Source organism: Mytilus californianus, unplaced genomic scaffold, assembly GCF_021869535.1.
Source record: "Mytilus californianus isolate M0D057914Y unplaced genomic scaffold, xbMytCali1.0.p SCAF_1, whole genome shotgun sequence".
Taxonomy (NCBI): domain Eukaryota; kingdom Metazoa; phylum Mollusca; class Bivalvia; order Mytilida; family Mytilidae; genus Mytilus; species Mytilus californianus.
Window position 1 is genome coordinate 14,853,220 of NW_026262581.1, and position 13,542 is coordinate 14,866,761.

At 32.0% G+C, this 13,542-nt stretch overlaps 1 long non-coding RNA gene across 1 annotated transcript; it reads right to left on the minus strand.

Annotated features, from left to right (window-relative positions):
• Window positions 1-1,788: 1,788 nt before the first annotated feature.
• On the minus strand, window positions 1,789-10,390 carry LOC127711394 (uncharacterized). The gene is made up of 2 exons (XR_007986692.1): window positions 10,243-10,390; window positions 1,789-4,120 (listed from the first exon to the last, which is right to left on the minus strand). It is a non-coding gene; the product is annotated as an uncharacterized LOC127711394 (long non-coding RNA).
• Between the last annotated feature and the right edge of the window lie 3,152 nt (window positions 10,391-13,542).

Below are 13,542 nucleotides of genomic sequence, written 5' to 3' on the forward strand. Positions count from 1 at the left end.
AAAAATTATTGATGTTGTAATGTTTATGCCCTTTTGGGCCCATAATTGGAAATAAAATATCTTATCTTATCTTATCTTATAAATCAAAATGGGTGAAAGCTATTAAAATTTCCAGTATGAATTTCTTTTTTAATTCAGGAACCTAAAATAAAATATGGGTACGTATAAAATGCATAAAGAGATGTTTTAACATGTGGAGTCTTCTCCGAGTTTCAATATAACTTCATTATTTTAAAGGGAGTAGATGTACAAAACAATGTACATGCATAAGGTTTGATCTTCGGCATCTCCGCTCCTATTTTTGATCCAACATGTAGATGTGGATTGGATATTGAGGACATGCGCCATTTTTTCTTTGACTGTCCTTTCTATTTACATGAAAAGGCTATTATGTTTAATGGTTACAGCTGGCTTCCCAAAGGGTGCAATTTGGACATAAAACTATTGGTTTTTAGAAAAGATACTCTTTCCTATGATTAAAATGTGCAAATTGTTTAACAAGTCTTAATTTTTTACAAGTGATCAAAAAGATTCCTCGTGATATAATATCAACATAGGTAAAACGCACATCACAATCATCATCCTAATATCTGGCGTTCTTTCTTTGTCCCCTTTCATTTTTTCAGTATAGTTTAGTAATATTTATTTTGTTTTTATTATATAATGCATGCTCAAATCCAATTTGTTTTGTCACAGTATATATATTTTATTGTGGAGAAGACTTCATCAGTGTATTTTACGTGTGTCTGTTCTTTTTTGGTTTGAGCGAATACCGTATAGCGGGTTATTTTCGCTGGGTGTTTATTGTCGCTTATTTTGGCGGATAAATGAAAATCGCTTAAATAAATTCCGCGAAAAATTCATGGATAGTTACGTTCGGTACTTTCTAATACCAAAAGTGTTTTGTAAACGATCTATTTTTTTCCGGTCGGCAGGCCAATAACGGTATATGTTAGTTTTAACACATAAAGTGACTGCCAGTTGTGTATATCCTCAATGTCAAATAAAATAAGAGTGTACAGAACTTTGTCAGGTAATTACTGTTATCAATTAGTGTCAAATCACTCTTGATAATTATATAACCTAATAAGTACATCACAGGTCCGGTCAATTTCGTAATTAATCAACCGTAAAATTTACAAGAAGTGTGTATACCTGTGACAAATATCTACGTTACCGGTATTCTATTGATTAACTGTATCAAAATATGATCAATAAATAAGACGTCATTCAGGTAAAAAAGATATCATTTTATCATAACAATAGACAATTGTTTGTCAATTTTTACAACTTTTTAACTGCAACAATTTCAGTATCCGCCATAATATTTAATTGGTATTTAAGTATCCACCAAAATAAAAACCGCCAAAATGTTTCGTATACTTTTGTTGTTGCCACCTGAGACTACTATAATAGTAGTCTCAGTTGCCACTAAATCGCTAGAATTGACCCGCTATACGGTAATACAAAAAAAGACATGTCAAAACTAAATCATGCATAATGAATATTTCTATTTCATTAGTAGAATATATTGGTCGTCAAGTAAGGTTGTTTTGTCGTCTGTAATGAAACCGGCATCACTTGCAAAAAGTAGATGAAAGAAAGAGATATTGCGTACCAGTACTTTTGGTAATTTGTTACGACAAATGCTATTACCTTATTATTATGCTGCTGCATATTTTGAAATTGAAAATGGGTAACCAGGACTTCAATATCGTTATAAAAAAATAAAAATGTTTTATTCGTCAATACTATTAACTTGATGGCAGAAGAAATTAAAACAGAATATATATTCCAAATTGTAATTAAGTTTCTTTAAAAATACAAAATAAAAGTTACAATAAAAAATATATAGCATATTGTACATATATATATATAATTAATATCTATTTCATCACAATGAGCAATTTTATACTAATCAACAAAGGTAACTCTGGCATGTGAAAAATAAGAATATAAAGAATACGGTATGGTATTAGTGTCAATGTGACAACTATCCAAAGGCCAGAAAGGCCTAGATGAATATTATCTGATAGGTTTCCAAAACTTTGTGGCATTCAAATTCAAAGGCAATATTTGACATTGGGCTTAATTGCAAACATTCAATCAATCAATTGGAAATTTCTTCCAAACTAACTGCATTTTGAGTTTCTTGATATAAAATGTATGTATCAGATAAAAACAACTGATTAAATGTTGTACATGCAGATTTTTATCGTCAACTGAATAATAACCATTTGTTTTTCCTTTTTGAACCGCTTTGGTCGACTCCGTTGAAGAAGTTCATGTGGTCCATCCCTGATCGGGTAAAAGAGAATACTTTAAAACGGCTGTTCGCTACTCCCCTCAAGCATACAAAATAAAAGAGCAAGAGTGGTCGGTTTGAATCTGAATAGGGTAGGGGTGAAGCGAATTCCCGTGGAGAACAACCTTGTGAGCTACATGTAGCACAACAAAAATATAAACCTAGCGTCTTATAAGCATTACATATATTCATGTGACATTTTGAACATTTTACTATTCTGAATAAGCATGTACAATTAAAAGTCTAAATATTGAGTCTGAATTTGCATTTGATTTTTGCTGCCCTTCCCTTTTCTCTAGAATTTTGATCTAATACAAAAAATGCCCATATAAACCATACAAGGGGAAAATAAATGCAAAACTTTTAATTGCAATCATGATGACGAATATCTGCATAATACCTTACCCTTTTTATTTGATAAAAAAAGAGTGAAAAAGTAACCAAATTTCTGATGTTGGAAATGGGAAAAGTTGGGGTTACAGAAATTAATAAACTTCTGGTGAATACAGATTTCCTTAAATATATACAGTGGGGATTTTCATATAGGTAGCATGATATACTGCTTGCTTGAGGCATGCTTTTTTCACATAACAGTTGTATTTAAGCAGTGTATTACATATAAAACAGAAAATTTATTGATTGAGTACACAATCGATAGATTAATTACTTAATGTCCAGTGGTTAATATTTCAGGCATATTGAGGACCAGAGGAAAACCAACAAGCAAATCTTCTTATTTTTATATTTACAATATGCATATTCTGTAAGTTTGGAAGCATACATGTTATACAAACCGGTATATAATATTTGTGAACAAAGGGCCTTAACTCGAAACAATTTTAAATAGTAGTTCATTCCGAGAAACAAAGAAGTGAAAGATTGAAGCACATACATAATCCTGGCTTCAAATAGACTGACATACATGCATATTCATTATAAAAATTCCGTATACGGATATATATATATATATATATACCGAATTAGATGTTTTAAGCAGCAATTACACTTTGAACGGTTTTATATATTGTTCAAGATTAAAGCGTCGGAAAATCAACAGGATAATGTCAATGCACGACAATGTCAATATTTGCACTTTCTTTTACTTTAAGGGTACTTTAATATCATTTTAAAGGGCAGTTAATTGGTGTAACCAGTAGACAGAAATATGATATCAATACACAATCTATATATAAATGTATGTGCGTAAATTTTCATGACACTAAACTGTTGTGCCGATGCTGCCTTGATCAGAAGTTACACTTTCTGAAATCGATTTGCTATGATTTCTTGAATTCACACTTGATACTGAATTTGCATTGTTCTTTGTGTGATGTCTGGAATGGCCATGTCTTGGTCGATGTTCCCTGGAGTCCGTACTAGAAGATGAATTTACACGTGGTCTATGATGTGGCCTAGAATTACTTTGTCGTGGAGATTGATCTCTTTGACGCCGATCACGAGTATTTTGATTATGTGGAGAACGATCACGAGGAGGACGATCACGTGGACCGTCACCTGAACGATGATCTCGTGACACAGAAGTCAGATCTGATGCCACACTTTGTCTATCAACACTTGAAACTGATTCTGCGTAACTCCTTGATTTATAGTTTTGGCTTTGCTGTTTATAAGGTTCACTTTTCATGGAATATGGCTCCGATTTATAAGACACTTTATTACTTGCTGTTTCAAGATCACTATCATCATCGTGCTTGGCGATAGGCGGCAGGTAACTAAGGCTGGTATCCCTACTACGTGCCTGCGTGGAAAAACTTGTTGCATATCCTCTGTTATCACGCTTGTAATCTGTTGTATCTGAAATTGTAATCATTTTTAAATTTAAACTTCGGGACAAACAATGTTTCAAAATTCCGATAGCAGGTCACAAATGTATAAGTTTCATCGATCTTTTGAAGCTTTGTTTTAACTCGTCTCTGGCTCTAAAGTGTGGTTGCAGTTCGGATTCATCTTGAAAACCAAAATACAAGGACAGTAACAAAGCAAGTACATTTATACAGATTTTGTTAATAATTGATTTGGTTCATTTTACCCTTATGCTATATTTGCAGGAACGGAAATCTAACTAGCAACAAAAGAACCTCTGATACAATTCTGAAACCCAAAGGCCCGACAGCCAATTGCCCAGCGGTTAGGTTTAAATTGATCTAGTAGTTTATAGGAAGAGCTTGTGGGTGCAATTTGATATACTGCAATTGACAATACTTTTCAATATTTACTTTAAAACTCTTTTATAACATAGCATCAAATAGTTCAGCAATATTGACGATTCCTGCTGCTTTGATGTCTGTAGTAAGGACGTTATGACAATTTTCGACATCTTGTTAAGCTCTGTTGCTCGCAAGCAAATGCCGTTTACCTGGAATCTCTCTAATGTAAGACACAACAAAATTAATAAAATGCTTCGCTGGGGCGCAGCTTGATACGACCGCAGAGGTCGAACCCTGAACAGTTGGGGCAAGTATGGACACAACATTCAAGCTTGATACAGCTCTGAATTTGGATTGTTATTAAATATTTGACACAGCATAGGTTTCTGACACAGAAAGAATGTGGTCTAAGAACTTGAATTTTTTTAATTTACCTATTATGGTCCAATGTCCAAAATCAAAATACATGGTTAGATTCAGCATATCAAAGAACCCCATATATTCAATTTTTGTTAAAATCAAACGAAGTTTAATTTTGGACCCCAACTTGGACAAACTTGAAAACTGGGCCCATAATAAAAAATCTAAATACATGTTTAGATTCAGCATATCAAAGAACCCCAAGAATTCAATTTTTGCTAAAATCAAACTAAGTTTAATTTTGGACCCTTTGGACCTTAATGTAGACTAATTTAAAAAACAGGACTTAAAATTAAAAATCTAAATACACGGTTAGATTTGGAATATCAAAGAACCCCAATAATTCAATTTTTGATGAAATCAAACAAAGTTTAATTTTGGACCCTTTTGACCTCAATATGAACCAATTTGATAGCGGGGTCCACAAATAAAAAATCTAAATTCATGGTTAGATTCAGCATATCAAAGAACCCCATATATTCAATTTTTGTTGAAATCAAAAAAAGTATAATTTTGGACCCCAACTTGGACCAACTTGAAAACTGGGCCCATAATCAAAAATCTAAACACATGTTTAGATTCAGCATATCAAAGAACCCCAAGAATTCAATTTTTGTTAAAATCAAACTCAGTTTAATTTTGGACCCTTTGGACCTCAATGAAGACCAATTTAAAAAACGGGACCCAAATTAAAAATCTAAAAACACGGTTAGATTTGGCATATCAAAGAACCCCAATAATTCAATTTTCGATGAAATCAAACAAAGTTTAATTTTGGACCCTTTTGACCTCAATATGAACCAATTTGATAGCGGGGCCTACAAATAAAAAATCTAAATACATGGTTAGATTCAGCATATCAAATAATCCAAAGAATTCAATTTTTGTTGAAATCAAACAAAGTTTAATTTTGGACCCCAATTTGGACCAACTTGAAAACTGGGCCCATAATCAAAAATCTAAATACATGTTTAGATTCAGCATATCAAAGAACCCCATATATTCAATTTTTGTTGAAATCAAACAAAGTTTAAATACTGGACCCTATCTTGGACCAACTTGAAAACTGGGCCCATAATCAAAAATCTAAACACATGTTTAGATTCAGCAAATCAAAGAACCCCAAGAATTCAATTTTTGTTAAAATCAAACTAAGTTTAATTTGGACCCTTTGGACCTCAATGTAGACCAATTTAAAAAACAGGACCCAAAATTAAAAACCTAAATACACGGTTAGATTTGGAATATCAAAGAACCCCAATAATTCAATTTTAGATGAAATCAAACAAAGTTTAATTTTGGACCCTTTTGACCTCAATATGAACCAATTAGATAAGGAGGTCCACAAATAAAAAATCTAAATACATGGTTAGATTCAGCATATCAAAGAACCCCATATATTCAATTTTTGTTGAAATCAAACAAAGTTTAATTTTGGACCCCAATTTGGACCAACTTGAAAACTGGGCCAAAAATCAAAAATCTAAATACATGTTTAGATTCAGCATATCAAAGAACCTCATATATTCAATTTTTGCTAAAATCAAACAAAGTTTAATTTTGGACCCTTTGGACATTAATGTAGACCAATTTGAAAACTGGACCCAAAATTAAAAATCTAAATACACTGTTAGAATCGGCATAACAAATAAATAAATGTGATCAAAGATTTTACAAATCTAATGCGCCATACTGTGCAATTAAAGATTACTTCTTGAAATTTTTCAATATTTGAAATTTGAAAAAAAAATAATATTTGAAGAATAATTCTTTTTAATTTCTGAAATCTGAAATGAGAAAAAATTGGCCCCCCACAATTTCTTTTTATCCCCCCCCCCTTTTTCCCATAAAAAATTCTTTCCCTCAAGATATGGTCATAATCTCAATTCAAATTTCCAATGGAGTTGGCAACCATAATTACCCATTTAAATTTACCATAGTGCTAACTTAATCTATTTTATAATAGAATTAATAAAAATATAGTGTCAAATCTTTCATATGGATTTTTTTGTAAAAAAAAAAGATGAAAACATTTGCAGATATTTTTACTGGTCTTCCTTTATAAATATGCATTTCTTTAAACATAATTTAAAAGCAGTGTAAGGGAAGTAACCAAAACCTTGTATTTGGATTACCTCCCTTACACTGTTTTAGATTATCTTTATTGTTCATTAACCATTACTTTATACATAATTTAAAAGCAGTGTAAGGGAGATAATTTCAATGATGTATTGGATTTATCTCCCTTACACTGCTTTAAATTATGTTTTGTACTAAAGTATTTGTCCATTAACCAGGACAACCTTGTTTTTCCCCCTTTTTTGCCCCTAATTCCTAAACGATTTGAGCCATAACCCCCCAAAGCAAATCCTAACCATCCCTTTGTGGTATGGAAACTTGTAGTATAATTTCAGAGAGATCCATACACCGTTCCACAGTTATTGTCTGGAAACTAGAAAATGCTCATTTTTGGCCCCTTTTTGGCCCCTAATTCCTTAACTGTTGGTACCATAACCCCCAAAATCAATCCCAACCTTCCTTTTGTGGTATTTAACCTTATGGTCAAATTTCAAAAAGATCCATTCACTTAAACTAAAGTTAGAGTGCGAAAACCAATATGTATTCGGACGACGACGCCGGACGACGACGACGACGACGCCGGACGACGACGACGACGACGCCAACGTCATACCAATATACGACCACAAAATTTTTTTGCGGTCGTATAAAAACCAACTAACCGACAACATCGCAATTGCATATTAGTAGACTCTTTCAAGTATTTAACCTCAAAAACATCAATATCAAATTCAGCAATAAATATTTAATCTATTGTACATTTGGTCCAAGGACACAGTTATCGTCCTTTGGAATATAGTCCCTAGTGTGAACAGTGTATAACTTGCATTTTTTTTTGATACACTTTCCCAATTTATTTCTTGATATTTTATGCATGAAATATTAAGTAAGAGGATGAAATTACATGTTAAAAAAATTTGGGTGCTGAATCTTTATGTTAAGTAGTGATTTGGTCCAGTTAAAAAAGGTCAAAAATTAGAATGTCTGAAGCTGTCAAACTGAATTTTATCCCCTTAACACAGAATTGTCAATATTTTGAGTTAGAGCTGGTAGAAGTTTCTATAATTTTGATATTATTTGTATCAATAGTAGTACACTACACTGTAAAAATCTTTTTGAGATAGAGCAGGTGCGATTTTTTTAATTTGAATTTATTGTCTAAAAGAAATGCACTACGAAATAACTGTGTTCTCGGGCCTAAGAGATGAATTCCGTAAATGTAGATTCTGTACTTTGGCAACTTTCCTGAATGGTTTGCTGGTTTCAATTTGTCAAACTCAATAAAAGTAAAGGATTTACATCTTTGTTTGACAGAAATTCTGTTAAAATGTCCCATTTCGGCATTATACGGCTAAAATAAGCATTTTAAAGCAGTTTCCATTTTATGCCTAAGAGCCATGCTGACTTTCTATCTGACAGCTTTTTATGTTCCTGATATTTGTGTTTCTATGCTTAAATCAAATTTAATTAACCATTTGTGAACTCGGAATCTAGAGAAAAGTAGATTATCACAGAAAAAATGTGCAGAATATTTGTATTTATGTCCCTGGTTAAACGGCTTGTTTGATGTATGTGAAATGTGAAGAGCTTTGTACATAAAATCTGTAGTCCATCACAAATATTTCACTAAATCTGTAAAAAAAAACACTTTACAATGATCAGTACACCCTATTCATTTCATATGCTACCATAATTTTCTTCTTTAGGATAGTAAGTGGTTCAAATATATGCCAAATGAGACTAAAACTACATGCAAGTTTTCCATTGAAAAGTGAAAAACTGGTCATCAGACCATACTGTCTGCAAAAAAAAGTTGAATTCAGGAGTTCTTTTGCAATTAGACTTCTTGTATCATGACATCTTAGCATCGAAATGAGCAAAAAGTAACAAATTTCAATTTCTTATAGCCTCTGTGTGCATTTAAATATGTAAATATGGGCTACGGCCTAAATCGACTCTAAATAATTCTCAGTCTTACATGGCCTAAGACCATTTTATACTCATGTGGTATGCTTTTTGTAACTTTTCTTTACATTCAAAGTACATTTAATATATAATGAAGAATAATGTTTGGTTAAAAAACTTCAAAAACTTCAAATTGGTTGAAAAAAATGCATGTTTATGTAAGGCTTCCCTTAATTCGAAAATCTCTATTTTCAGGCACAGGCTCATATAAATTTGACTTTTGAATAACTGTAATAAATCTGATAAATCAAGTGAGTGTTCCTTTGCTTTTAAAACTTATTATATTAAATTCAAGAGTATTTAAAAAGCAAATTTTTGCAATATTTAAATTTTTTAGGCCAAAATCTTGACAGTTGAAAATATTTGATTTAAACGTCAAAAATAAACATCCAAATTTCAATATTAAAATGGCCCTAGTTTCTATAATATATATCCTATGGCCATGAAACTTGGCCAACTATCTTATAATTGCCTAAGCTTAGGTCATGCAAAGTTTTATTAAAATTGGTCAAGTCTTTCTATCCTTTTAGGTCCAAGGACACAGTTATCGTCCTTTGGTTTTCGTTGTCTACGAATATAGTCCCTAGTGTGAACAGTGTATAACTTGCATTTTTTTTTGATACACTTTCCCAATTTATTTCTTGATATTTTATGCATGAAATATTAAGGGGATGAAATTACATGTTTAAAAAATTTGGGTGCTGAATCTTTATGTTAAGTAGTGATTTGGTCCAGTTAAAAAAGGTCAAAAATTAGAATGCCTGAAGCTGTCAAACTGAATTTTAGACCCCCTTAACACAGAATTGTCAATATTTTGAGTTAGAGCTGGTAGAAGTTTCTATAATTTTGATATTATTTGTATCAATAGTAGTACACTACACTGTAAAAATCTTTTTGAGATAGAGCAGGTGCGATTTTTTTAATTTGAATTTATTGTCTAAAAGAAATGCACTACGAAATAACTGTGTTCTCGGGCCATTTGATACATTTATTTTTTCTCTATTTGAAATTGTATAATCAATCTATATCTTGTTGTAACTTTCCTGTTACAAAATCTTCAATTTGATAAATATGTTCACTTTATGGTAGATGTACATAATTCAATTTTTAAGGAGAAAAATTAATAATGCAAGATCCAATATTTTCACCTTTTCTCTTAATGTACATTTTTAAAGGATGACCAGCAAAAATATTAGCAAATATTGCATTTTTTCATTTTACAAAAAAATCTTAATGTGAAATTTGATACAATGTTATAAACCCTAGTACATCAGTATTGTGTCGGTCTACGTAATTTTTCCTTACCGCTCATTTCTGATGGTGCTATATAGGAAACTACTGGTTTCTGTGGTGTCATATACTGATTTGCTGCCTCTTTTTCTTTCATTCTTGATTTCCTCAAACAAATGAATATAACTGCACCAACAATAATTATTGCTATTAAAACTCCAATGATAATTCCTCCAATGGCACCTGCAGACCTGTGGAAGTAATATTAATTATGTCAAACCCAAATCGTCTAATCGATCATATAAACAGTCTTTATAAGTGTGTTGGTCAGAGGTTTTATTCGTCGTTCATATGGCAATGTACACCAGTTGCACATAGAAACTGAATAGATGCGCATGCAGTAAAACATGTGTTTATGGCCCCTTCTGTAGTCATGTGAATTACGAAATTTTCAAACTGCAATAGTATCAATACAACAAAGATAATGAATAATAGAGATGGGCCATTTTGTACATACACCAAAAGGAAACTTCGTTCAAAGATTAATATGTATTGTCTTATTGCATTTAATCGAAAATGGGGATTTTGTGGCAAATAAAACCAAGTTTTTTGTAGAAAATCTACAGACTTTAATACAGATATTTTCGTTATAAAATTTTAAACATAGATTACTCACTTGTTTGACCATGATGTGCTAGCGTTTTTTGTCCTAAACAACGTTAACATTCCGAAAAACCTCGTGCTGAGTCACTAAAGTCGAGCACACCCTAGAAGGTGTACTTGAATCGGTCCATATTTTTATTTGTTATAACCAATATCTTAATTTCTAAACTTGTTTTAAGAAAATCATTGCTAGCACTGCATGCAATAATTCTCTATTTATCAAGCACTGAATTGTCAAATATTAGTGTACAAGGGGAAAGGCTGTGGATTTTCTATAAAATTTCCATATGTTTAGCATTCATTTGAATCAACACAAGGGTACATATTCCTTAATTCGAATTAGCAGCCACCAATAGAAGTAGATCGCCGCCGCTTTCGATGTTTATTGAGACAATTTAGTATGCATAAGTTACATGGATACATCATGACTTCAGCTGAAATTAAGTCCTTTGAAAACCATCATGGAACTTGAAATTGATTTGACGGATGTTCTGATAGTCGCATATTTAACCGGAAAATGTCTGATGAAGTGAATCTATAATTTAAACTGAATTTATAAAGAAACACTTATAATAATGACCAGCAAAATTTCCCTTAAGGGAGCAACCATTTAACTTCAAAAAGGGGGGTATGGTTTTTTATCTGAGTCAAATTTTTTTTTTTAGTTTTTCGACAATATCAATCAAATTATTTTTTTCAAAATTGAACACTCTATAAAGGTATGTGGAAAATCTGGATTCAGAATATTTTTTTTGTCATCTGCTTGACCACAATAATTTTTTTCATCAAATTGGGGATCAAATTTTTTTTTAGGAAAAAACCATCCACCTCCCCCCCCCCCCCCCCTTGAAGTTAATGGTCTTTCCCTAAATAAATGCCGTCTGGTGTCTCAAAAACAGAATTAAAATTAATCCACAATGATATTAAGTGGACTACAACGTGAATGGAGGAAATTCTCTTTGTTATTTCAAGTAAAATTTAATCAAGTAGTAAAACTAAACAAAGTTGGAGGGACTTTGCATTAACTCTACCTTTAACAAGAGACCTTTAACTTGAGATACTACATTTATCAATAAAATCAAACAGAAAAATCACTTGGATGCACTCGTATTAACAGTATTCCCACTTAATACTGTTAACTGACAAATACCAAAGACAAACATTGACACGTCTATTCATGCATCTTTACATATTAACTAGAATTCAAAATTATCTCCAGAAAAGTTGTGAAAACGCAGAATACTCTGCAAAATTCATAGAATAATGTGTAGTCCTGGTGATTTTTTATACAAACAATATGCTACACTGTAACAATCCAATGATTCCTCCAGAAGAGTATTAATATTCATAGAAAAATATCATATAAATACTTGCAGTGATTCATTTGGTTCTATTTTATTACAGCATGGATTTATAGAACTCGGATAGCAACATCCATTGTAACAAAATTTCGAGCCCGATGGAGGACTAGGGTTGCTTGGATCAATCACGGTGTAATAGCAGGTTTTAGCTCCTTCTTGGCATAATACTGATACTAAAATAGATAAAAAATAATACTTTGTATTGCTATAAAACATTTTTTATTTAATGTTGATATAATTTTATAGAATAACCAAAGGAATAAAGTATAACTGCTTGCTTAAATCATAATTACGAAAGTTGTAGATATTCATGCTGGGCTAGAGCAAGTAAACTCTTAGATTTTGAAAAAAGAATGGGTTTATAGCAGTACGTGCCTTATTTTTGAAACCCACCAAAATCCAGCTTTATGCATCAGAAGCCCGAGTGAGCATTTATCGTGCTTCCCTTTGCCTATACTAGTATCACCCTGCTAAGTAGCTCCGTAATTCTCGCATCACGGCTTTGGGACGTGAGAACTTATCAGTGACGTCACACTGTCGGAGGAGAAGTTTTCAGCGACCGCACATTGTGTGAGGAGACATTGTCACTTAACTTTATTGTGTTTGTCAAGCGTAAACTGTCTAAGGGAGGGGAAATAGCACGATTAACAGGTTATCGGGTTCGCTGTATATAATATATATATGTCTTTAAAAATCAGCCGATCGACATAATGTGAAGCTTTCTAGCTCACTCGCCAAAAAGGTTCACATTGTGGCTCGAAGCTGATATTTTACGATAGAAATGCGTCAAACAAAATACAGATAATCTATAGGCTTTTAACTAGCTTTCAGTAACTGCGAGTACTCTCAACTCGTACTTTGGGGTTAATTTGACCTGTTGACACAATTTGTAATGCATTTCTGTAATTCAATGTTTACTTATTTTGTGTTATATCTCGTCTCACTATTTTTAATATATAGCAATTTTTGATAAGTATTTAGTATGACAATAAATTTTCACTTCTGTACTCGAACTCTGATCAACAAATTATTTAATTTTGTAAAAAATGTTTACTTCCGTACTCCTAACAACAAAATTATTATATTTTTAAAAATTTACCTATGAACATTATTTTATTTAACGCCATTTCATAGTTTGTCATAGATCAAACTTATTCGTTCAGTGTATGTTTACTTGTTTTTGTTTAAATGTCTTTTTGATCGAGTTAAGCCATTTCAATTGATATTTTATAGGGTGTCTCTTTTTTATGTTTTTTTTTAATGTTACACTACTGTATCGGGTTAGGGTGAAGGTTGGCGCCTGTTAAAACGTTTAAACCCGCTGTATTTTAATGCACTTGTCATTAGTCAG